General features: G+C 41.6%; 1 protein-coding gene across 7 annotated transcripts in view; it reads left to right on the top strand.

The window, feature by feature from the left end:
- The first annotated feature begins 349 nt into the window (after positions 1-349).
- The window catches only part of Rhobtb1 (Rho related BTB domain containing 1), a 70,547-nt gene continuing 48,213 nt past the window's right edge, over positions 350-22,683 (top strand). Inside the window, exons 1-3 of one of the 7 annotated variants that reach the window (XM_090346386.1) lie at positions 350-430; positions 6,519-6,569; positions 6,894-6,982. The gene's annotated coding sequence lies outside the window, so the exon portion shown is untranslated. Of the gene's footprint in view, positions 431-3,614; positions 3,639-4,147; positions 4,417-6,518; positions 6,570-6,893; positions 6,983-22,683 lie in introns of those variants that run through there. The other 6 variants (XM_090346387.1, XM_090346383.1, XM_090346384.1 and 3 more) reach the window with 6 other exon arrangements.

The raw sequence follows: 22,683 nt of genomic DNA, 5'->3' as shown, positions 1-22,683 counted from the left end.
TAGACCATTTAACCAAACACATCTACTCTTTAAAATGGGTATAGGAACATGTATGTATACATCCATATATGTATGCATGCATACGTGCATATATGTAGTCACACATATACATACTTTTGTTTTCCTTCCATGTATTCAAAACCCTGAGCACTTTTGTTCATGAAACTTCTTGTAGCTCCTAGAACTCCTAGCCCCCAAAGAACGAACAGAGGTACCAAATGCCACATCTCACTTGAAGGAACCAACATCCCTTTAGGTTCGGCAGCCAAAACCATAGAGTGGGAGGTGTGAGAGACAGGAAGGGGCGTCTGCGCCTGCGCGAAGGCCATGCCTCAGCTCCACGTGGCAGGACTCCCAGCGTCGGTTACTGACCCTGGAAATGTGGACTTACACAGTAAGTCTGAAATGATTCTCTGTATACGGGTTTTACGTAAGTACTTACTTTACTCAAGAATAATCTCCATACAATTGCTGGCAGTAGATTCATCTAACACGACTAAGGACACGTTGAACAAGAACGTTGAACAAGAATGAGACTCCTTGAGACTCTATTAATGAATTTTGTTTGCAGTTTGAAAATAGTGATTCCTCTCCCTGCCACTGCTCCCCGCAATATATGTAAACCAAAAAATCTGAAAACGATAGTTAAAAAGACAATCTCAACTATAAAAGTCATCTAAAGACATGAAAGATGACAGCAAAAAGGTGACGGCGTTGTTTAATAAATCCATGAAATGGCATTAGATATCATTAGCTTATAGGGCAATACAAATTAAAATCACAATGAGCAAGGCACCAGTAATCAGGCCTCGTAACTACTCAGGAGGCTGAGATCTGAGAACCCAAGCAAGTACAGGAAAGTCTATGATACTCTTATTACCAGACAACCACCAGAAAAGCTATAAGTGGAGCTCACATGGCAGAGCAACAGCCATGAGCAGGAAAAGTTTTTTAAAGGCCAGGAATATCACCCCGGGTCTGAGTTCAAGCACACAATAAATACATACATAAATCCACAATTATTCTCAAATATTGTAGTACCAAATGTTGGTGAGGACATACAGACGATTTACACTTTCCAGGTGGGATTGTAAAAGACTCAGGCACTCGGAAAAATAGTTTCCATTTAGTCAATTACTCCCCATTTGCTTTCTGAGTTATTTATTTGCAAAAGTAGTAGCAAGAGAGGATTCTATTGTGATTATCAAACAGTTCTGTGTGATCACTTGGAGATTCTGCTAATCCAATGGCCCGGTAAAATATAAAATGTTTCAAAACAGCTTGTGTAATACAAATATAAAAATGTTTAAAGACAAAACTGTGGAAGTCAATTCCACTGAGGTACCAAAGGTTTGGGGTTGTTTTTTTTTTTAATGTTTAAAGAGAATGATATTGATTTTACTGATTTTATTAGCAAGGAATGTTTTTTTGAACAAAAAGGTGCATGCTTTAGTGGTTATCAGAACAGATGGGCTCATGACAGCACTTCTGCAAGTTATTAGTTTCTGTTTTTTTTTATTTTTTCCTTTACAGATAGCCATTGTATCTGTGCAACTTGTTGTATTTAATCCGATTGCTTGGGCAACGGATTTCCTCTGCCATATCTAAGTTACTGTTGATGGTGATTTCCTCCCATGTTCTTCCCATCCATTTCCCTTCAGACTTAGATATCTAGAAAGGCACAGTAATTCTGAGTATTGCTTCTATATTCTCTTTGTAAGTGTCTTTTGTAAGCCTGTATGTGTCAGAACTCAGGACAGGCAGTATCCCGAAAAGTAAGCCTGTCAAATGGGGTCACTTCTGCTCTCAGAACTGGCTTGTTGCTTAAGAGAAGTATGTCACTTAACTATAATTGAGAAAATGGAAGAAAACCAGGTACGGAAGGATGTTACAAGGCCAGTGATAAGATTTCTGCACTGGTGATCCAAATCTAAAAGAATGCAACTGTTAGCATCAGAAAATCCATTTCTCTTTGTGTCTGTTACTTCATCTGTAAATTGGTTCCAACAATAACCTCAGCTGTGGCAACCAAATAAGGAGGAAAAAAATAAAAACGTTGGCAACCAAATAAGAAAAAAAAAAGTGATTTAAGCTATCTAGTCCTGCTTGTCATATATAAAGGCCATAATACAGATTGATTCTCATTTTGTTTAAATTATTATCCTATTTTGTAGCTCCCAGGGCAGTGTGAAAAGAAATAGCTTGTGATGAAGAGGTCTGATTGCTCACAGCAAACAGGATTAATTAACTTTTCCCTGGGGGAGGGTGAAGAGGGGGGAAATGTTCCTGAAAAGAATGTATATTGATTAAACCTTTCAAAGAGGAGTTATTTTTAAATAGACTAAGGGAAGTCAGTTTTGTGCCAAATGAATGATCACACCCTCAAGTATCCGTCTTACAGTTCTTAGAGCTGACACCTGTACTTAACTTTTCCTGGTAGGAAAGATTAGTCCCTTGATAACTCCCTCTGGAAACAGAACCAGAACCGGATGGCTTAAAAGGAAGCAATACTGCCCACGATACCTTTCATGCAGAAACACTGGATTTCTCAGTGTTTTAGGAGTTTCTAGTGGAGTCCAGCGGGCACCACGCAGGCCTTTGCGGCCTCCAAAGAAGGTAGCATAGCTAATACCATGGTAAAAGAGGGTAGAAGGAATACATGGCATATTGAAATTCATCTAGAAATCTTCATAGAAGGACAGGCAGTTAGGGAACTAACTGGCTTCCTAAGGGGGAGGGGGAGGGAGAGAGGGAAAGAGAGAATATCACAATAAAATATGACTCTTTCACTCCCCCCCACCCCCAGCCTTTCAGTGTCTCAGAAACAGCTGGCCTGAGCCCAGCTCGAGGCCAATGAGACCTTGTTGCCTTTTCGTATCCAGCCTCCAGAATAAATGTGCCTTAAATGATTAATTCCCTTCAATGAAAGGAACCCGAGAAGACCTTACACACACACACACACACACACACACACACACACACACACACACACACATCGGGAAGTGGGTGGAGCGGAGTAAGACAGAAGTTGTGCTGGTGAACGGAAAGGTCCCTGAGGGCAGGGGCTGGGTTGGTCCAGCTCACTCCCGCCTCCTCTTGTAGCCTAACAGGCTGTGCCCTCGTCACTCCAGGAGCCTTTGTTACTATAAGGGCCTGAAAAAAAAAAAAAAAAAAGTCCTCTGGGTTCTGCTCCCTAGAGCTCCCAGATCCAGATCCTGGAGGAGTGAGGAGAGTGGCTTGGAGGGAGGGCGGGCAGGAGGGGGAGGGAGGAAGGGGTGTCTTGAGCTTCCAAGAATTCCTGAGACCACAGGAGAAAGGCCAGGCATCCCTTGCATCTCTTCCTGGCAATTTGTCTGCGGTTGGCAATCACCTCTTTACTGGGTCAGGGGCGTGTCCTTCCCTCCTAGGGGTGTGGGTTGGGGGCGGGGGGCAGGAGCCCAGTGGCTAAGGGAAGGTAACCGAGAAGGGTTGTGGGGGGAGCTGGCCAGCACGTGCAGCCGCCCGGGGGAGGAGGAGGCAGGGCTAGCGCAGCCCTTAGTCAGCAGCTGGGCTCGGGTTTTGAAACAAAAGCCAATGTCCTCCCTCGGAGTCCGCGGCCGGTCAGTTCCTAGGGGGAAGAAAGCCATGCTGCCCAGCCGGTTAGTGGCCCAACTTACTTTTCCAGAAGCTGGGACAGAGGGCCGGCCGATGGACGGAGGAGCGGGGCGGGGTGGGGAGGGGACAGTGGGGATAGGAAGGGGGAGCACAGGTGGCTCAGACCCTCCCTCTCCCCCCCCCCCCCCGCCAGGCCGCTGAGCACAAGGGCCAGGGTCTCCCCACGCTCTGCGCTCGTGCGTCCCGGACCCCCCCCCACCCTGCCCCGGGGTGGAGTGGGATGGGGTGGGGGGGGGACCCTGGGCTCTGCGCAAAGCCCGAGGCACCTTTGCCACCCGCGTCCCCCGCGCACCGACCGCAGGCCCGGGTTTCATGAATGAAACCCAATCGTGGGGCTATAAATAGCCGCCGAGGCTGCTAACGTCACAGTGGCGCTGGGCGCCGCCGCCACCGCGTCGGAGCTCGGGGGGCCCGGGGGGGGGGCGGTGGGGGCCGGATTCCGCCCCGGCTGCCCCGCCTGGGAGCGGGGTGGGGACGGGCGGGCAGGGGCGGGGAGCCCTCGGCGTGCGCCCGGGGCCCGGAGAGCGCCGCGGCGCGGGGACCCGGCGAGGCCGAGCCTGCCGGCGAGGCAGTGCCATGCTGCCTTTGTGCAAAGTTGGGCGGCGGGCGGCGCGCCGCGCACGGGGGCCCCGCACACCCGCGAGCGCGCGCGGTCCTGGTTGTTGCTGAGTGGCGGGGAGAGGGGGGGGGAGGCCCGCCGCCCCCGCCCCCCCTCCCGGCCCCTGGAAGGCGGAGAGAGCGCTCATCTCACTCGGCTTCAGGGTAGGTTCTGGGTCGTGAGTGCTCCAGGGCTGCGAAACTTCTGGGAGCGGCCGCCGCGGAGCCCCCTCCCCCACCCGCCCTGCTCACCCTCCCCACCCCCGCGGATTGGCATGTAGGGACCCCCTCCCCGGCTGTGCCAAGCAGCCACAACGCCCCCGGAGCCACCCCCTCACCTCTCCAGGAGCCCCAGTGGGAAGGGGATAACCCTCTCGACAGGCACGGGAGGCCAGATCGTAGCAGCGCCCGCCCCAGCCGCGCCCCTAAGTTGTAGCTGAGCTAATGTTCGGGGGCATTCCACCCCCCAACCCCCCTCCGACCTCCGCGCCCTTCCTCACACTCCGAGCAGGCTGGCCGCCCCTGGGAAGGGGGTGGTGCCCACCAGAAGATCCTTTATCCTGAAAGGGGGGGTATCTCCTCCTTGGAGCGTGCAACTCCCCCCACTCCAAAATGGGTATTTTGGAGTTTCTTAGCCCCACTGTGGCATTCCTGACCCTCCTCCCCGCCCCCTCCCCACACCCCGTGTCTCTGGAGTCTGTTGTGAGTTGCTATGACAACAGTAGCAGCTGCCACGAAGTTGGGGGGGGGAGCTTGCACACACCTTTAACTTGTCTCCGCGTGCCCAGCTTTGGGGAGGGGTGGGGAGGGAAGGAGGGTGGCGGGGACGGACTGAGATCTGGATGTGTGAATGCAACCTTCGTCTTCCACCTCTACCACCCCTACCCCCCACCACCCCACAAAAAAAAGAGAAGTGGAAGGAAGGCGCAACTATGGAAAAGTCTATCACAGATCCCCCCCGTTCGCAGCGCCGTTTCCATCCCCGGCAGTATCCACCATCTCCACGGAGGAGAAATGTCAATATTTAGACTTGGACAAGCCAGAAAGTTAGAAGGGAGTTGCCAAGCGCAGGGTTTTGACTTGGCTTAGTACGTCAGCACACAAGCTGTGCCATTGGAGCTGAGTGAACACATTTGCTGGGAGGGGAAAGCGGCATGAAGGAGGGTGATACATTGCACACAGACCCAGGCAACTCTAGGAAAGGAAGACCAGAAGGGTTTGCCCTGGCTCTGAACTTCCCCAACCTGTGCTGTTCAGGGAATCTGGCTGAACCACAGCCAGACTCTCAGCTAGTGGTTTTACTGTTTGGAGATTTCTCACACACCCCAACCAGGACCGTGCTGCATACAAGAAGCATATTCTAAACTCCAAAAGGTACCAAGTTAGGGGTTTTCATCTTTGCATAAGACCTTTTGCTGTCAGCAGATAGGGTTTTTTTTTTAAGGCAGCTGATGAGTTTGTTTACAAATTCTCAGCTCAAAATTTGGAACTGTATTTCATTCCCAGTAACCTTTCAGATGCCTAAGCAAGTTAGCAGTTGTTGGAAAATAAACACAGGCTCTTTTCAGTATAAATAGCATCTGCATACTGCTCCACAGGTAGAGTGAGTAGTAAATTATTGTGTGGAACCAACTTTTCTCTGAGATCCCTGATTCCATTTGAGGAAAATTTTGAAAAATCTTTAGGAAATCGATTCACGCGTTTCTTGTCATCTTCCAAGATTTTGAAGGTAGTACAAATTTTGTGGAAATAGAGTTGTGTGTGACTACAGAGGAGGAAATGGAAGCATATGTGACAATTTAATGTTACTGCTTCAATGATACAATTTGTTAATTATTGAAATACGATAGGAAAGCCAATCATGACTTTGGTTGAGTTATATTCTCTGGAAAATGACATATTAGAGAGATAGCATGTTTCCCCTGTAACTTGTGTTGGAAAATGCGGATAAAGTTTTCACAGTTGCATCTCAACCACCAGGTGATTTTTCCTGTTTTTAGTGTGTGTGTGGGTGGGGGTGGGGGGTTGAATATCATCCCCAAATGCTTAAAAGTATTTTTTCACAAATGCTTCCAAATATGAGTCTGCTTCAGGATCCATTTGACCCCCTGAAATTATACTTTTAACTTGATGCATAGAAAAACAAAAAAAAACAGATTCTTCCCCTTCTCGTGGGGATGAGGGGAAATGGGACTGAAAGTTTGTAGTGACTGCCCGTATGCTTCGACAGGCCATGGGATTTATCAGGTATTTCTTCTTCTATTTAGGTGACTCCAGCTGTGGGCAGTGTGATCATTTCTTCACTTCCAGTGAGTCAGGTCAGTGTCTGTGCAAACCTCCGACCACAGATTGGTGACATCGTGTATCTGTTTCTGAGAATGTACTGCAGAATGGCTGTCTCCGTCATTTGTTTCAAAAAGCATTAGTTTTTGTCACGTTTATATTGAAGTATATGAACATTACAAGTTCACTGATAGACTGAAAATTTTTCTATGTTCTTTTGTGAGCACAATGATACCAAAATGAGCTTGGTCTTTCTACAACATTTTTCTTTATTTTGGGGATCAAGATGACACTGGACAGTTAAGGATTCTGATCCTCAATAACTGAGGTTTTACTTCTTTTCTAATCTTGGTCCCTAGAGCTGGGAGAAAGTTGACAGGTGATAGATGTTCTTTCCGGATCATGAATCAAAATCAGGATACCGTGCTGCATCCTGCATCCTGCACATGTGTGTATATGCATTCTGCCATATATATGCATATGTAATACATATATATATAAATAACTCAGGGCTTCATAGATACAGATAAATGATACAGAGAGATAGAAAGAGTTTATAGTAAAATGAGACAGAATAAATACACAAGTGTGTATATGTGTGGAATATAAATGTATATTTATGTATGTGCATATATGCATGCATGTATATATGTGTATGCATGTGTATATATGTGTATGTATGCATTTATTACTGTTAGGTGAGACCACTCTCTTGATTCCCCAACTACAGATGAAGAGTTGAAAATTCATAGAGCCTCAGATCACTGGTTGAACTTGTATTTCCAATAAATGGCACAAGTAGGGTATTTCTGAAAGGTCTGTCTTGACTTGGGATGGGTAGCGTGCCTGAAGTGATAGGATGATTATATAGCAAGCGTGAAGCTTTGAATTCAATAACCTAGTACCACAAGAAAAAAATTATCTAAGACATAAACTCCTACTTGAAAATTCTTTTTAAATAGGGAAATTGAAGCCAGTAATGGTTGAGTGGACGTACTTAAGATAACTTGGTAGGGTTGAGGATTTAGCTCAGTGGCAGAGTGCTTGCCTAGCAATTGTAAGGTCCTGAGGTCGGTTCTCAGCACCAAAAAAAAAAAAAAAGCTGCTGGGTGCTGGTGGTTCACTCCTGTAATCCAAGCTACTCTGGAGGCTGAGATCTGAGGATCACAGTTCAAAGCCAGCCTGGGCCCTAAAATCCATGAGGCTCCAATGAACCACCAGAAAACTGGAAATGGTGCTATGGTCAAGGGGTAAGGTGGTAGACTTGAACTGAAGAGCTCAGGGACATCATCCAGAGTTCAAGTCCCATGACCAACAAAAATAACAAACAAAAAACAATCACAAAAAAACCTTGGTGATTGCAGCTCATATAATGACACTCAATGTTTAGTTACTGCACAAGAATGATTTCTGGTTTTCTGAAAATCAGTGAAATAAGTCTTCTTATATACTTTCTGACATGCCACTGCCAAAGATAAGAAAGCTTTTCAGTGTGGAGTTTCTGGCTTTAGGAACTTTATGTGCAGATTTAAGAGATAAAATACTGAACATTTGTGCATGAAAAGTTAGAGAATAAATCGACATCTTGCATGTTAGAAGGCTGAAGTTAGAGTCATTGCTACATGTATTGGAGGTTCTACATTTTCCACTTGACTGGATTACTTTGCAATTCACTATATTCATGGGGGAAAAAAATCCAAGTATGCCCTTTGTCTGGATAGATAAAGTGAATGAGAATTTGGGAAAAGATGAAATGTAGAATTTCGACTCAATAAGGAAAGGTCATATTGTTAAGTAGAATCAGTAGATTACAGCCCAAAGATGTATTGCATCAAAAGTATTGCAATAAACCTGTAAGCCCTCTAAGTCTATGAGCCATCTTTGCGAAAGCATTATAATCTCGCATAGTGCCTAACAAACTGGAACCCTTCTAGAACCTCAAATATATAAGGTTGGAAATATAGTAGAAAAAACCCTCACCCAAGTTCTGAAAATCAACACTACTCAATGACGGACAGTTTTTACTTTGTGCCTGACCTAGCATCTTTTCTGACCTTCCTTCCCTCCCTGCTTCTTTACTTTATTTTATTTTTGTAGAATAAGGTGTAATCATTAATACTTTTTAGGAATTCTGAAAAAAATAAAATGATAAAACAAAAATAATAAAAACAAGTAATAGAAATAAAAAATAGAATAAAGGAAAAATTCCTAAGGAACATCATTTTTAGGATTAAAATGATACCTTTTTAACATACTGGTTCTCCACTTCAACTAAATGGCTCTGAAAGCTTAAACATAGTCAACAGGTATTGTTTTTTCCAACAGATGTTTTTAAGCAATAAAGGATTTTTATATCCTGTTCTAATGGAGATTTATCCTATAAACCTTGTTGGATACTAGATCATTCATTGCAAAATAGATTATATTCTAAAGGGAGCACTTTTTATTAGGAAGATTTCATTACAGGCCAGACCTTTATCTTCAACTGTTATACAGCTAGTTGTGATAAATAGTATGTCATAAATATATCAATATAGTGACTACAAATCTATAATTTATTTAAAGTTATACTCTTAACTCACAAGAAGAAAGCAGTATTAGCTAGGAATTGGTTGCTCACACCTGTAAATCTATCTACTCAGGAGGCTGAAGTCTGAGGATTGAGGTTTGAAGCCAGGCAAGCAAGGAGAGTCGATGAGATGTTAACCAGCAGTTAACCAGCAGAAAGCCAAAAGTGGAGCTGGGTTCAAGATGGTAGAGAGCTAGCCTTGGACAAAAAAGCTCAGGAACAGTGCTCAGGCCCTGAGTTCAGGACCCAGGACCAGCAGTGGGGGAGTCAGAGGAGGATTAGCATGATATCTCTAATGACAATCATTTTACTGAACAACCAATCATTTGTTTGCTTTATTGAAGACTTTGGTTAATAGGTGCAGGACTTCTCTTACAAAACAACTAGAAATATGTGCAATTTTTCTTGGTAAGTTCACTTATGGTGAAACGGGCAAATGTTTGAATCTTCTATTGATCTTTGGGAAGACTAATAGTTCAGCCTCATGATATGAAGGCCTCCCTTTGTCTTTGCATAGCGGGATTTACAGCATGTGGGTGATTTGAATCTAATCCGTGTGTTTGTACTGTCACAACTCACAACACCAAAACAAACCTTGGAAAAGGAAGGAAAAATAAGTCCTAAAAAGGGTGTGGGAGAAAAGAGTAGAGGATGAGAGGTGAGAAGAGAAGTCTAATTTGTCAGGGAAGTCAGTCAGTCCAATAGACAATATTGGTTCCTGTATTTTTTATTTTGAGTTCACAAATGATGTTACCTCACCTCCTCCTCTCCTGGCACTTCTGTTTCTAATGCACATAGGGCAGGAAGGGATATGGACCAATAAAGGCACTAAAAACTAAACACGAGCATGAGAATGCTTCTTTCTAAATATCAAGAACACTTATGTCTTCAATTGCTTCCTCTGGTTGGGCCATCAAATATATCCATGTCTCTTATTAGTTTTATCCACTAAAGGGTAAAATAGCTAGTGAGAGAAGGGGGGATGGGGAGGGAGAAAGAGAAAGAGAGAAGGAGAGAGAGGTTATAGGTCTCCATTCTGCCCCTGAGTTTATTTATTGCACAGACACAGGTTAATGAAGAAAAATTAAGAGGATATGATCTTAGGCTCCATCCCTGTATGCAGGGATTTTCTTTGAATTGTTTTCCAATTCATAGATGGTAACACCTCTAAGGACCCCCGTGATCAAAAACAACCAGGACTGCTTAGGCTCCTCCTAGATCATTTGCTAAATTACGGCTAATATCCATTCTCAATTCTGTTTTTTTAGCAAAAAAAAAATCAGAGATGTTCTATTAAAAACTTTAAAAAGGAAGCAAAGCTTAAATTTGTATCCAAATCTAAAAACTTGAATAGATTATTTGTTTTAAACACACACACACACACACACACACACACACACACACACACCACTTTCAACTATTTTATTCCATGTTACACTTGTAGATAGCAGTGTGTTGGAGCTAAATAATATTTATGTATAACTATCACATATATGTATGTATACTTATATGTGTGTATTTAAATATGTATGTGAATACATGTGTGCATATATACATGTTATATATAATGAATTATGAACTACCTAGCAGTCTTGTTTAAATAAATTGCTAAGCCACAGAAGTTACTCTAATACATTTTGATGGAAGTCACAGTCTTAAACAGTTGAGTCGACAAGACTCGAATTGTGGAGTCAGGAAATTCCTTTGGGTACTTGGTTCAGTCACAAGCAGAAGCCAAAACCCTGGCACCCAGAGGGGTGATGTAACTTGACCACATTCATGGTTAATAAGTGACATCTGAACTAGACCCAAGTTTCCAAATCCCAGTCCAGGCTCCATTCCATTACATAACACTGTCTGAAAAATGCCAAATTGTCTGAATCCTACAACACAGCCACAATTACAAGTAAGCAAGTCTAAAATACATTTGAAACTTAAGGCATATCCAGAAAGGGATGATAAGAGGATTCCAGCAGCAGGATGGAGGCAGGGCAGTGGGAGGAGAAATCTTATCTTCAAATAGATGAACATAGAGCAGGCCTTTCTCTTCTTCAACACATAACAGCCCATATTCTGATCCCTTCCAGGAGCTCTAGTTGACTGATCCTTGGGGAACTTTAATGTTATTTCATTGTTGTTGTTGGTTTGCATTTTGTTTTTAACTGGGATATGTTTCTCTTATAAAATTTTATTTTATTGTTGCAGTGATATACAGAGGGGTTTACAGTTACATTCATCAGGCACTGGGTACATTACTTCTTGAACACTGTTACCCCTTTCAATGTTTTTCTCCCACTTTCCCTTCCTCCACCCCCTCCCACTCATCTTTTTCGCTTACCCTCCCATTTTCAATTACACAAATAATTGTTTCTTTTTCTTTCTTTTTTTGCCAGTCCTGGGGCACTGAGCACTGTGCTTGGGCTTTCTCAAGGCTAGAGTTCTACCACTTGAGCCATAGCACCACTTCTGGCTTTTTCTAGGTATGTGCTACTGAGGAATTGAACCCAGGTCTTTGTGCATGCTAAGGCAAGCACTCTACCACTAGGCCAAACTTCTGATCTCATGTGTTTCTTATACAGAGGTTCCATTGTGAAATATCCATACATGTATATAATGTGCTTTGATCAAACTCACCATTCTATTTATCTCTTCTCCCCAACTTTTTCACCATTCGAGGTTTCATGATTCTGTTTTCATCTTTACACAAAAAGTACTTTGAACACCTTCACCACGCCTCCTTTGAGATTTTGGCTATGTGATTTGGAGGGACTATTTTGAATTTTATTTTCCTTACCTGCAATGGGAACCACATTGCCTCCCTCAGAGCCTTATGAAGCTGGTGTGAAACCATACAGGCAAAGCACATGGTGGGTATGCAATAAAGTTAGTTCTCTTGTTAGGTGAGTATTCTAGAAGGAAAATTTTAACATATTTGAGTAGTCACATTCATTTGCTGTTACATTTAGCTGCATTAAGTTCTGGTAGTAATCATTTTTTCTTCCCCTTGAGAAAAATCAGCTCAGTAGTCTCTCTGGGCACCAGCATCACAGTCAAAATTGCATTTATTTTCCTGGTATTCAAGGGTAGCCAGGTTTACTTGGATTCTTTTTATTGCTTTAGTTTCGACCACAAACTAATAACATGTTTCCCCTCAAAAGATTTGTGCCTCGCATTTCCTTTCAGATACTCTTTAGGTATCTAATGTGTTCTTCACATAGACCTTTGCATCTTGAAGGAGCTATTATATCTCCAGTCAAATAACCAAGAAATATTTCCAGAGAATGTTATTGCTAGTAGAAAACTCTGGCTTTCAATTTTGAAGCACACGCTATGTCTCCGTCTTTATTTTTGAACCAAAGTGCTGCCTGCCAGGGTCTGCTGTCTGTTCTCTGTGTTGCTGACATGGGCTCTGATAGGAGCAGCATAAACACCACCATTTCCCCTTTCTCCCTCAGCACTTTATAACTAGCCTGGCCTAAATTGCACCTCTGGGAAGCATTTCATCACACTCCTTTCCCCAGCTATCATGCTTTGTCTTGTGGCACTTGCTGTTCTGCTTTTGGGCTTTTGGAAGCAAGTCTTTGGCAGTGTATCCTGTTCATCACAGACATGGCGGGGGGGGGGGGGTAGACATGGTGTGGTTTTTGTTCCTCCTCAGGCCTGTTTCTTCTTTTAGTAACAGTCAGGTGGCATCAAATAGACTTCAATTCTCCTGGTAGCACAGTGGCTTTCTTTTTTAACATTTGATAGTTTTATGGTGCTATGAAAGATGCTTAGAAATCACCAATTGTTAGATTGTCTCAAATCTTCTTTTCTCCCCACTCCAAGCAAGGCTTGCCATGCTTCCAGCTTTTTTGCTGGTTAATTGAAGATAAGAGTGTCTTGGATTTGTTTGCCCAGGCTGGCTTCCAACCTTGATCCTCACTTCTCTGCTTCCTGATAGCATTGCTGGAATGAGCCGATGGTACCCGGCCAAGATTATCCTTAATCTTATTACTAATTTCAGATTGATTCTTAGATAAGTTTCATTTTTTACCAAGGAAAGCACAAACCTTATTAATGCACAGGAACAAGAATGAGTATCTTGCTAAACGGTAGATCCTAATTTAGGACTTGTGGGGTGGAGTCTGACTGATTTCAGCTCTACTGCTGATGGCCCTGAGTTGCTGAGGTTTCAAAGGAGCGTTCTTACTGATCTTATGCCAAAAATCACTCTGTTAAAGGCACTAGCCAGACTCGCCTAATTTCGTTTGCTTGTTTCCTAAGCCATAATAGGGAGTCATGGAATCTTAAACATGGAAGGAATGTAGCCACTTATATGCTGGCAGATCCGCAAACTCAACAGGGCAAACAGGGCAAATAAAAAGAATGCATATGCGTGCCTAAGCACACCCATGATAAATGCTACAACTTGGGTGGAGCACGTACTTAATACATACACGATGCTGACATAAAAATGGTAGCACATCATTTATTTAAAAAAAAACTACCAAAATGTACAAAGCATATTATAAATTTCAGACTGCCAATTGAGTCTCCCAGAAAGCTTTTTGTCATTTTTTTTTCCAAAACTTTTACCCACAGTCAATATATGGTACAGTTGGCAGAGGAGTTTCCGTGGAAGTTTTGGCTAATACCTTCTTCGGTGTTGATGAGTAAGAAGACAAAAGCTGAATGACAGAGACAGATGCCTCATCTTTTCCTCTTTACCATTGACGTGAATGAATTTTTTTTTTCCAAAGTGGATAATCATTTTTTTCTTCTTTTAATTCCAGGTTTATTTCAAATGCGCTATCTACAATGTAATTTCTGTTTATCACACTTTAGAATGTAGTCTGCATTATTGAATTTTTAAAACTTATTTTCTTAAGTCCATACAATCAATGAAACAATTAAGCAAGCCATAATTTAGCATGGTGGCCGGATTCTGTGGCCATTCAAGCTCATGATGTGACTCCATACAAGGATGGGATGGGACAGCACACAGCACACCATGGCAAAGTCTTGCCTCTACATAAAACTGGCCCCAAACGAAAGGTATCCCTTACACTAAGATGCAAAACCATCCGTTTTGAGTACCTTTACTCTATCCTTGCTGTAGCTTGTTTAATGTTAAGTTTATATCATGTAATTTAAAACACTGACATTATTTAATGTGATTGCCAATCTCCTAAAACTTTAGCAATTGTTAAGGCTAGTGAGACTGGCTCCAAGATTCCTAGCAATGTAAGTCATTCTCCACTTCGGCTGTACATTGAGTGAGATACCTTGAGGGACTTACTTTCTCACTTCCTTCCTTCCTCACTCCTTACTGCTCAAGAGTGTAAGTGGATCAATATTACGCTTTTTTGAACTGTATCTTCTGTTTTACAGGATTCCCAAATCATAAGTGTATGACAAAGAATTTTTACAAACTAAGTTTACCTACATAACCACACTGAGACAGAGTATTACCAGCACCAAAAACTCCCACTCACACTCTTATCTATTCATTAGCCTGTTAAGACAGATGAATGTTGCCTGTTTTAGAACTTTATAGAAATTCTACCCTATGCACTCTTTTGTGCATGGCTTATTTCTATCACTAGTATGTTTGCGTGGTTCATCCATAATTCATGTACTAGTAATGAATCCATTTTTAGTGATGTATTATGTTCCATTGTACAAACAGATGTCGACTTAGTATTTATTCATTCACTCTGCTATTGATGACTTGTTTTCAGTGGCCGTTTAGGACAGAGCTATCAAGAACATAGTGGTATTTTTTTTCCAAACTAAGCAAATTCCCTGGTGATTCTAATGATTTCTTCACTGTCTTCTCTATCACCCCATTACCCCCTCCTCTCTTCTCTCTCACATAACACGACCCAGGCCATTGATTCCTTCATGTGAATGCACTCTCCATTCCATACGGCACGAGGCCATACTTATTATATTCTCCTCTCTTGGTTCTTTTTCACAAATTCCTCAATTCCCTTTCCCTTCAGCACATCTCCAGCTATGCCTTCTAAAGTAAGATATGCTATGGCCTCACATCAATAAGCAGAGGAAGGAATAGATACTGTGAATATGGAACCAAAGGTTAAATTTGGCAGTCCATCATTAAAGCTTCGGAGAAGAGGTTTTCAAGTAAGGAAAATGGTTTTTCTTTGTGTGTACCAAAGATCACCAGTAGACTCCTAGAAAACTTCAAGTTTCTAGTATTTTTAAACTCCATTTGAAGTATATCGGGGACTGTCTTTTGACATGACAACAGAAATGTTTTAAAGTTTTATGACTTGGTCAGAACAGTTTAGGGAAATATTCCCATTAGCTTGTCCTGTATACGTATATCATGCACTCATGGTTCTAACTAAGCTGAGAAATCTTGGGGCAGGGGAAGAGTGACGGCAGGGGGAAATAGAGGGAAGAAATGCCAGTTTCTTCATTTGCCCAGTCTATGCTTAAGCTGGTATAATATAGTCTCAAAAATGTTTCAGCTTGATTGTCCATGGATCTGCAGATATCACAGCAGGTGGTCTCCATGATATTCTAGAACATTTCTAGAGAATTCTTTCAATGAATAACTTCCCTCAAAGCACTGTGGAGACTTTCTGTCACCAGGGAAGGTTCTTAAGTATCTGTTCTCTTCACACTCAACCTTAGCTTTCTCAGAGACCACTTTGACAGCTCTTTAGAGATTTGACCAATACTTTATTATCAATATTTGACAAAGACTCCTGATCTAGCCCTTAGCTAAGGCCCATCATGACTACATGACTATCTAGGCACAAAAAACAGTGTATAGGATCCTTTGTGATTTATTTTTATTTTGTTAGTTGTGGGGCTTGGACTCAGAGCCTGGATGCTGTCCCTGAGCAATTTTGCTCAAGGATAGTGCTCAACCATTTTAAGCCACAACTCTGCTTTCACTTTCTGAGTAAAATGGAGATAAGAATCTCAAGGAGACTTTTCTTTTCTTTTTTTTTTTTTTTGCCAGTTCTGGGCTTGAGCTCAGAGCCTGAGCACTGTCCTTGAACTTTCTCAAGGCTAGAGCTCTACCACTTGAACCTCAGCACCACTTCCGGCTTTTTTGTATGAATGTGGTACCAAGGAATCGAACCCGGGTCTTTGTGCATGCTAGGCAAGCACTTTAACCACTAGGCCAAACTCCCAGCCCTCAAGGAGACTTTTCTATACAGGTTGGCTTTGAACCCTTATCCTCAGCTCTCAGCCTCTTAAGTAGCGAGGATTATAATTGTGATCTAATGATGCCAGGCCTTTTATGCTTTATTTAAAAAAAGAAGAAGAAACTGTAAACCACATACAGAGAAATTTGTACAAAAGGTAAAGATACAGTTTGATGCATTGTTCTGCAAACTTAACATTCCTACATAACTTGCAGTTAAACCAAGAGCCAGAAAACTGCCAGCACCTTGCCTCTGCTGGTAATTCCATAGCACACACTATGTGATTGAGACATTGAATTCTATGTCTGAGATGAGTCATTTACAGAATTTAACTGCCCCCCGGTTTTGTTTTGTTTTGAGTTACTAAGGTTGAACTTGGGGCTTCACACTTGCTCAGCTTACTAGCTCTGCTGTACTCTACCACTTGAACATGTCCCTGCATGTTATGTTGTGAGTGGAATTTAGCAAACTTTTCTGGCCTGACTAGCCTCAAACTACAATCTTCCAGACCTTCTTCACCTGGTAGGTAGGCTTACAAATTCAAGCCATTGGTACCCTGCTCAGAATTTGAATTTATTTTTTTTTTACTGAATCATTATTTATTTAAGTTAACTACTGTCCATTTTGATTTATCTGCAGATACATGGAAGTCTGTCCTTCCAAGCAATAATTGTCCTGTTAAGTTTGTACATACATATGTACCAATATTGATGCCTTTGTGATTTTCAGGGAGACAAATACATGCACGGCTTGCATGTATTTGCTTAGAATTAGATTCTTCTTAATAAATGTAAAGCTGAATTATATACTGTATTATTGATTTAAGATAAAAATAACTCAACTACAATTGATTTCTACTGCATGTGTCATTTTGATTACCATAAATGTTCCCTTGGACTACTCAGAATCTTGAAGGCAAGAATTTTCTCTTCTCATGCGCAAACTAGAGTGGTGTACAAAATGTCATTTGGATTCCTTTAGTTTTTTACTTGAGTCCGAAAAAAGAAATTTTGTCAGGCTTCGTATGTTATTTTACTAGGTATCTGGTTTTTTTTTTTAAGTTTACACATTATAAACTATTACTGTATTATATGAACATATACTTGGTAAAATTAACATTCAGTGGTAAGACTTATGTAGGTACTGCTTTTCTACAAAGTGGAATTGTTTCCCTGTTATAAAAGGAATACTAATATTACCATGTGACATAATTGTAAAAGGGAGACTATTGAGGAAGGAAGCAAACCAGGAAGAGAAAGACTGAGGAATAAAGGAGAGGGTGATAGGAGATGAATGATTGAAATATGTACTTGTTTGAAAACAGAATAATAAAATTCATTAAAGATCTGTAAAAAAGAAAGAAACTGAAAAAAGGGAATAAAAGAGTAATGTAGTACAATTGAATACATTACATGTATGAATGCAAACATCACAATGAAACCCTATGGTGAATATTACTAAGCCAGAAAAAGTAATGATGTATAGATACATAGTACCACATGAATAAACTTGAAAACATTATACTTAAGTGGAAGTAAACAGATTCAGAAGACCACAGAATGCATGACTCCTTCTGTAGGAAATGTCTAGAATAGGCAAGTCCAGAAACAGAAAGCAGATTAGTGGTTGCCAGGGCTTGGGGGGGGGGGGGACGCGGGAGGAGATGACAGTTGGGGAGTGGCTGGCAGTGAGTCCAAGGCTGCTTCATGGAATAATGAAAATATTCTGTAATTAGCTACTGAGTCTACTTGACCAACTTTGTGATCATAAGAAAAAAAACCCACTGCACTTTAAAGAAGTCAAGTTTTATAGCAGATGAATTTTGTCTCCGTTTTAAAAGAATCCTTTTAGGTGTTTTGTAGAAAATATGTAAACTAAAGTGGCAAAGTTCAGAACAAGTTATTGTTCTGATCTTTAAACCCTATGTGTGATTGTTGCAGGGGAAGATGGTGATGTTTCTCATTAGATGACAGAAACGTTGTTTCATTAGCGCATTCCAGCAATTGAGCATTCATTAGCACCCTCCTGTCCCCCAACCCCAGAAAGAGTAGCTCACAGGGTAGATCCATTTAGTTTGTGCAGAAAGAGAATAATAAAGAGCAATGTGGAGAAGACACACATAGTAGTCCCCCTTCAAAAGGGGATGGAGAAGAACATTATGGGGAAAAGATTGGCAGGTGGCAAAACAAGAGGGAGAATGCTGGCTAGAAACATCACAGAGAATTTTTCAGGAGTTGACCTGCACAATGCGTGAGAGACACACATGAAGGTAAATATTCACACACACCATCTTCATAGCTTTTGGATTTCTATTTGTGTCTGTTCGCTGTGTTCCTGTGTTGAGCTGGTACTTCCTATGAAGGAAGGAGGTGGCTCAGTGTTATAGACATGACATGTGTTCATCTGACTTATGTGGCTTGTCCACTGTATTTCTGCTCTTTTCTCATAGTACAGTGTGAACATATCTCCTTACATAACTTAAAGGACAGCCTCAGTAGATCAGACTTACTGATCTCTTAATGCCAGGCACAGTGATTAAAGTATATTATGAGAATTATCTAACTTAGCCTTCCCAGGAACCCACTGAAGGAGTTCAGGTAAAGACACACAGGCTTGGGTTTAAGTAATTTGTTCGATGTCATAGCAAGTGCCTTAATTAACTACTGCCCCACCTATCATGTGTTTAAACACTTTTGCTTAAAAAGTGTCCTCTATATTTTTTTCTTTACCATTTGTAGTTGTTTCCTTAAATGGATTTATCAGAAAGTATTGTTGAAATGTCTAAGGGTGGCATCGATGCTGCTGCCGGTGGTTTTTTGTTGTAATTGTTAGTGGTGGTGATAAAATGTTTCCTTTCAGTTTTTCATTAGTGGTCAGAGAATTTGGTTCAACAATTTCCATTACAAGGGATTTTTGTCCTTCTAATGCAGTGCGTGTCAAACACATCTTGAAAGAAAGAAAATTCTTACTGGTCTGGGAACACATGGAGTATCTGTTAATTTAACCCATTACTAATTATCCAAATCCTCTATATATTATGATCCATTTGTGCCCTCTCAGTATGACCTTTATTCACCCCACATTCTTTTTTTTTTTTTTTTTTTTTTTTTTGCCAGTCCTGGGCTTGGGCTCAGGGTCTGAGCACTGTCCTTGGACTTTCTCAAGATTAGAGCTCTACCACTTGAGCCTCAGCACCACTTCTGGCTTTTTTCTATGTATGTGGTACCGAGGAATCGAACCCGGGTCTTCATGCATGCTAGGCAAGCACTTTAACCACTAGGCCAAACTCCCGGCCTCACCCCATATTCTGTATCTCAGCTGTTCCCATGAATTTCTCTCTCTACTCCTAAAGATTTTCTTCATGCTTATCCTATGGTATTGGCTTATTAAGCCTCATTATTACTACCAAAAGCTGCCCCTTTTTTGTGTTCCTTGTTTTCTTGCAGATAGTTTTCATACAATTTTATAACCAAATGAAAAGTAACTAGTATAAATTGATCTTATATCCTTTTCAGTTGATTTTAGTTCCATACTTCAAAGCTCTTTCCCCCAATTATCACTGTGCATTTGATCTAGTATACTTGAACAACTTCATTTCTTACAAGGACCTGTGATTTTGCCCCTAGTCTCAAATATCTAAATGTAATTTAGGTTGCCTTCACATGTATATCCATTTGATCTAATGTATAAATTTTGCTATCTTTAAAAAGTTATTCGTGATATTTATGGTTGCCCATGTTATTATTTCCTTAGACGGTATGTTTTTGGACTTTAGTTTTTTAGAAGATGTTTTAATAATATACTATAGAATCCATATACATTTTTTGCCATCAATACTTATACATTTTATTAGAAAGATATGTACATTTGGAGTTTTGTTTTGATTTTTACTGTTCTTTCTCATTCTCCAAAGCCCTTCCATTTCTTCCTCCTCTTTTCCTTCTTCCTCTTCTCCCTCTTCCTTCTTCTCCTTCTTCCTCTTCCTCTCCTTCTCTTTTTCCTCCTCCTCTTCTTCCTCCTCCTTGTTCTTTTGAAATGGCAAGTTTTTACTCTATTAAATCCTTCTTCCCTGCCTAACTTACAGTCCAGGAGATTGCATTAGAACAACTACTCTACTCATCATCCCCTGTCACATCATTTTCAGATGACCTTTACTTCTGCATTTAGAGAGACTTTCCCATGTCTGGCCTATTCTTCACTATGTAATTTCACTACATTCTTAAGTCTGTAGTATGCTGTTGCTACCGTGTGTGTGTGTGTGTGTGTGTGTGTGTGTGTGTGTGTGTGTGTGTGTGTTTAACTTGACAACCTTGTATTTCATTCATCCATGGTCTTTTACCTCATTTTCATTCATACGTGGTCCTGTTACCTCACCATCTATTTATTATATTTATGCACTGGCTTCTCTCTCTCTCTTTTTGTGTGTGTGTGTGTGTGTGTGTGTGTGTGTGTGTGTGTGTGTGTGTGTGTTATGTGGCTTGAACTCAGCCTGGGCGCTATCCCTGATCTCTTCAGCTCAAGGCTACCACCCTATCCCAGGGCCTAGGCATTGTCCCTGAGCTCTTCAGCTCAAGGCTACCGCCCTACCCTTGAGCTAATGCCCACTTCCCATTTTCTAGAGGTTAACTGGAGATAAGAATCTCAGGTCCTAGATCTCAGCCTCCTCAATAGCTAGGATTACAGGCATGAGCCACCATGCCCAGCACTGCATTGGCTTTTTTTTACATCAGATATTCTTTTTTTAAGGTACTGTTATTGCTCACAATATACCTACTGCAATGGAAGATCATTCCTCCTGCCTTTAGATAATGATTCATTTTTTTCTATGCTTCAGTGTTTTAATGGATCACATATTGGATGGCACTTGCCTACTCCATTCATATAAAACAAAGTATTTATGCTGTCCAAGGATTGAAGTGTACTCTAAATGTTTGGCTAAACTTAGGCTCTGTCAGGGTCTGATAGGGCCAGGAAACCACCCAATTCCAGAGCAAATAAATAAAGTTAATCAATGTGGAGTTGGTGGAGAGACATAAGGACAGTAGTGAAAAGTGTTACCAGCATAGAATATATCCCAATGTTTGTCCTGTTAGGGACTACATACTGCTACCTAGCCTTTAATGCATTAGCCACATAGATGTCAGTCGTTTGTGTCACACTATCAATACAGAGGACCTGGTTGAACAGACTAGGGAAAACAAAGACAGAACAAAAGGAGCTCATTCCATACTCAGGTATCTATCACTGGTCCATTTCATCTGGGAGCCCTTGTCAGAATTACTGCATATTGATGGAAGCTTGCCAGTCTCCCAGGAACTTTCTATCCCCCAAGTCCATGCAATATTAGTGACTCTAGAATATGAGCACCTGTGGCAAAGACTTGTCACGGGCTTGAACCAGGTCTTTTCCTATGAAAGCACTAGTGTGCTGGTTTTCAGTGTCTTTCTCTCTTGGCCCCATGGAATTGATTTTGGACCACAGCCTTTCCAGTTTCTGGCTAGTTCTAATTTTTGGTTTCTGGTTCTCTGTGGAGTCTTCTATCTGGATAAAATGAGGCTAATTTCACTGATGTAATTTGTGAACAGGGGTCCAAGACATCTGTGTATTCATTGTTATCTTGCCCTGAAGCCTGGCTAATTGCATTTTACAACCTGGCTCCTTTAGAGCTATAATGAACTCTTTTCAAGATTCTCACGCCAGTTATAAATCATTCGCCATATGTAGTTTCTCCAAGAGCCTCCATTTTCTCTTTTCTAGCCAAGTGGTGGCTCACTAAGAAAAGTTGGGAACTACCCTGAGCTGGTCTAAAAGTGCATGAGAACTTTGTGATCATTTAATATGTACATATTATTGAGAGTCATCAATTGATTCTAGGCATTTGAGCACAGTAAACAATCACATTCTTTTCTGCTTCTCACAACAGACTCCCTGCTCCATCCTGCCTACATTTATTTGGCACTCTGTCTTGCCCCCTGACTTCCCAATGAGTGAGGGAACCTGGTCCCTGGTCCTTGATGGTTCCCAGGGTTACCAATACACTTCCTGTCAGGGAGCAATCACTGGTGTATTGCTGTCTGTTGAACACGGCTCCCATGACGAGCCACACACATGTCCCTCAAGTGTTTCCCTCTTCAACTAAAGGCTTCACCACGTGCTGCTGCTCCAGGATGCCACAGGGTTTGATGATCGGTCACTAGACAGAGTCAGTCCTCTGCCAGCCATAACTGCAGGCTTCCCAGGTCAAGCGGGTAGTCGCTTGTTTTCAGGTTCAACAAATATTTATTGAAGGTAGTGAAAGAGGCAAGGCAAATATATAGGAAATAGGAAAATATTTGACTATTGAAAAATAAAATTTCATCAAGAATGTATCATCTCAAGTGGAAACAGTATATATGCCTATATACATATATA

The sequence above is a fragment of the Megascapheus bottae genome, chromosome 15, assembly GCF_031878675.1.
Source record: "Megascapheus bottae isolate mThoBot1 chromosome 15, mThoBot2.hap1, whole genome shotgun sequence".
Lineage (NCBI taxonomy): Eukaryota > Metazoa > Chordata > Mammalia > Rodentia > Geomyidae > Megascapheus > Megascapheus bottae.
The sequence above is the reverse complement of the archived record's forward strand: the minus strand, read 5'-3'. Positions and strand labels throughout refer to the sequence as shown.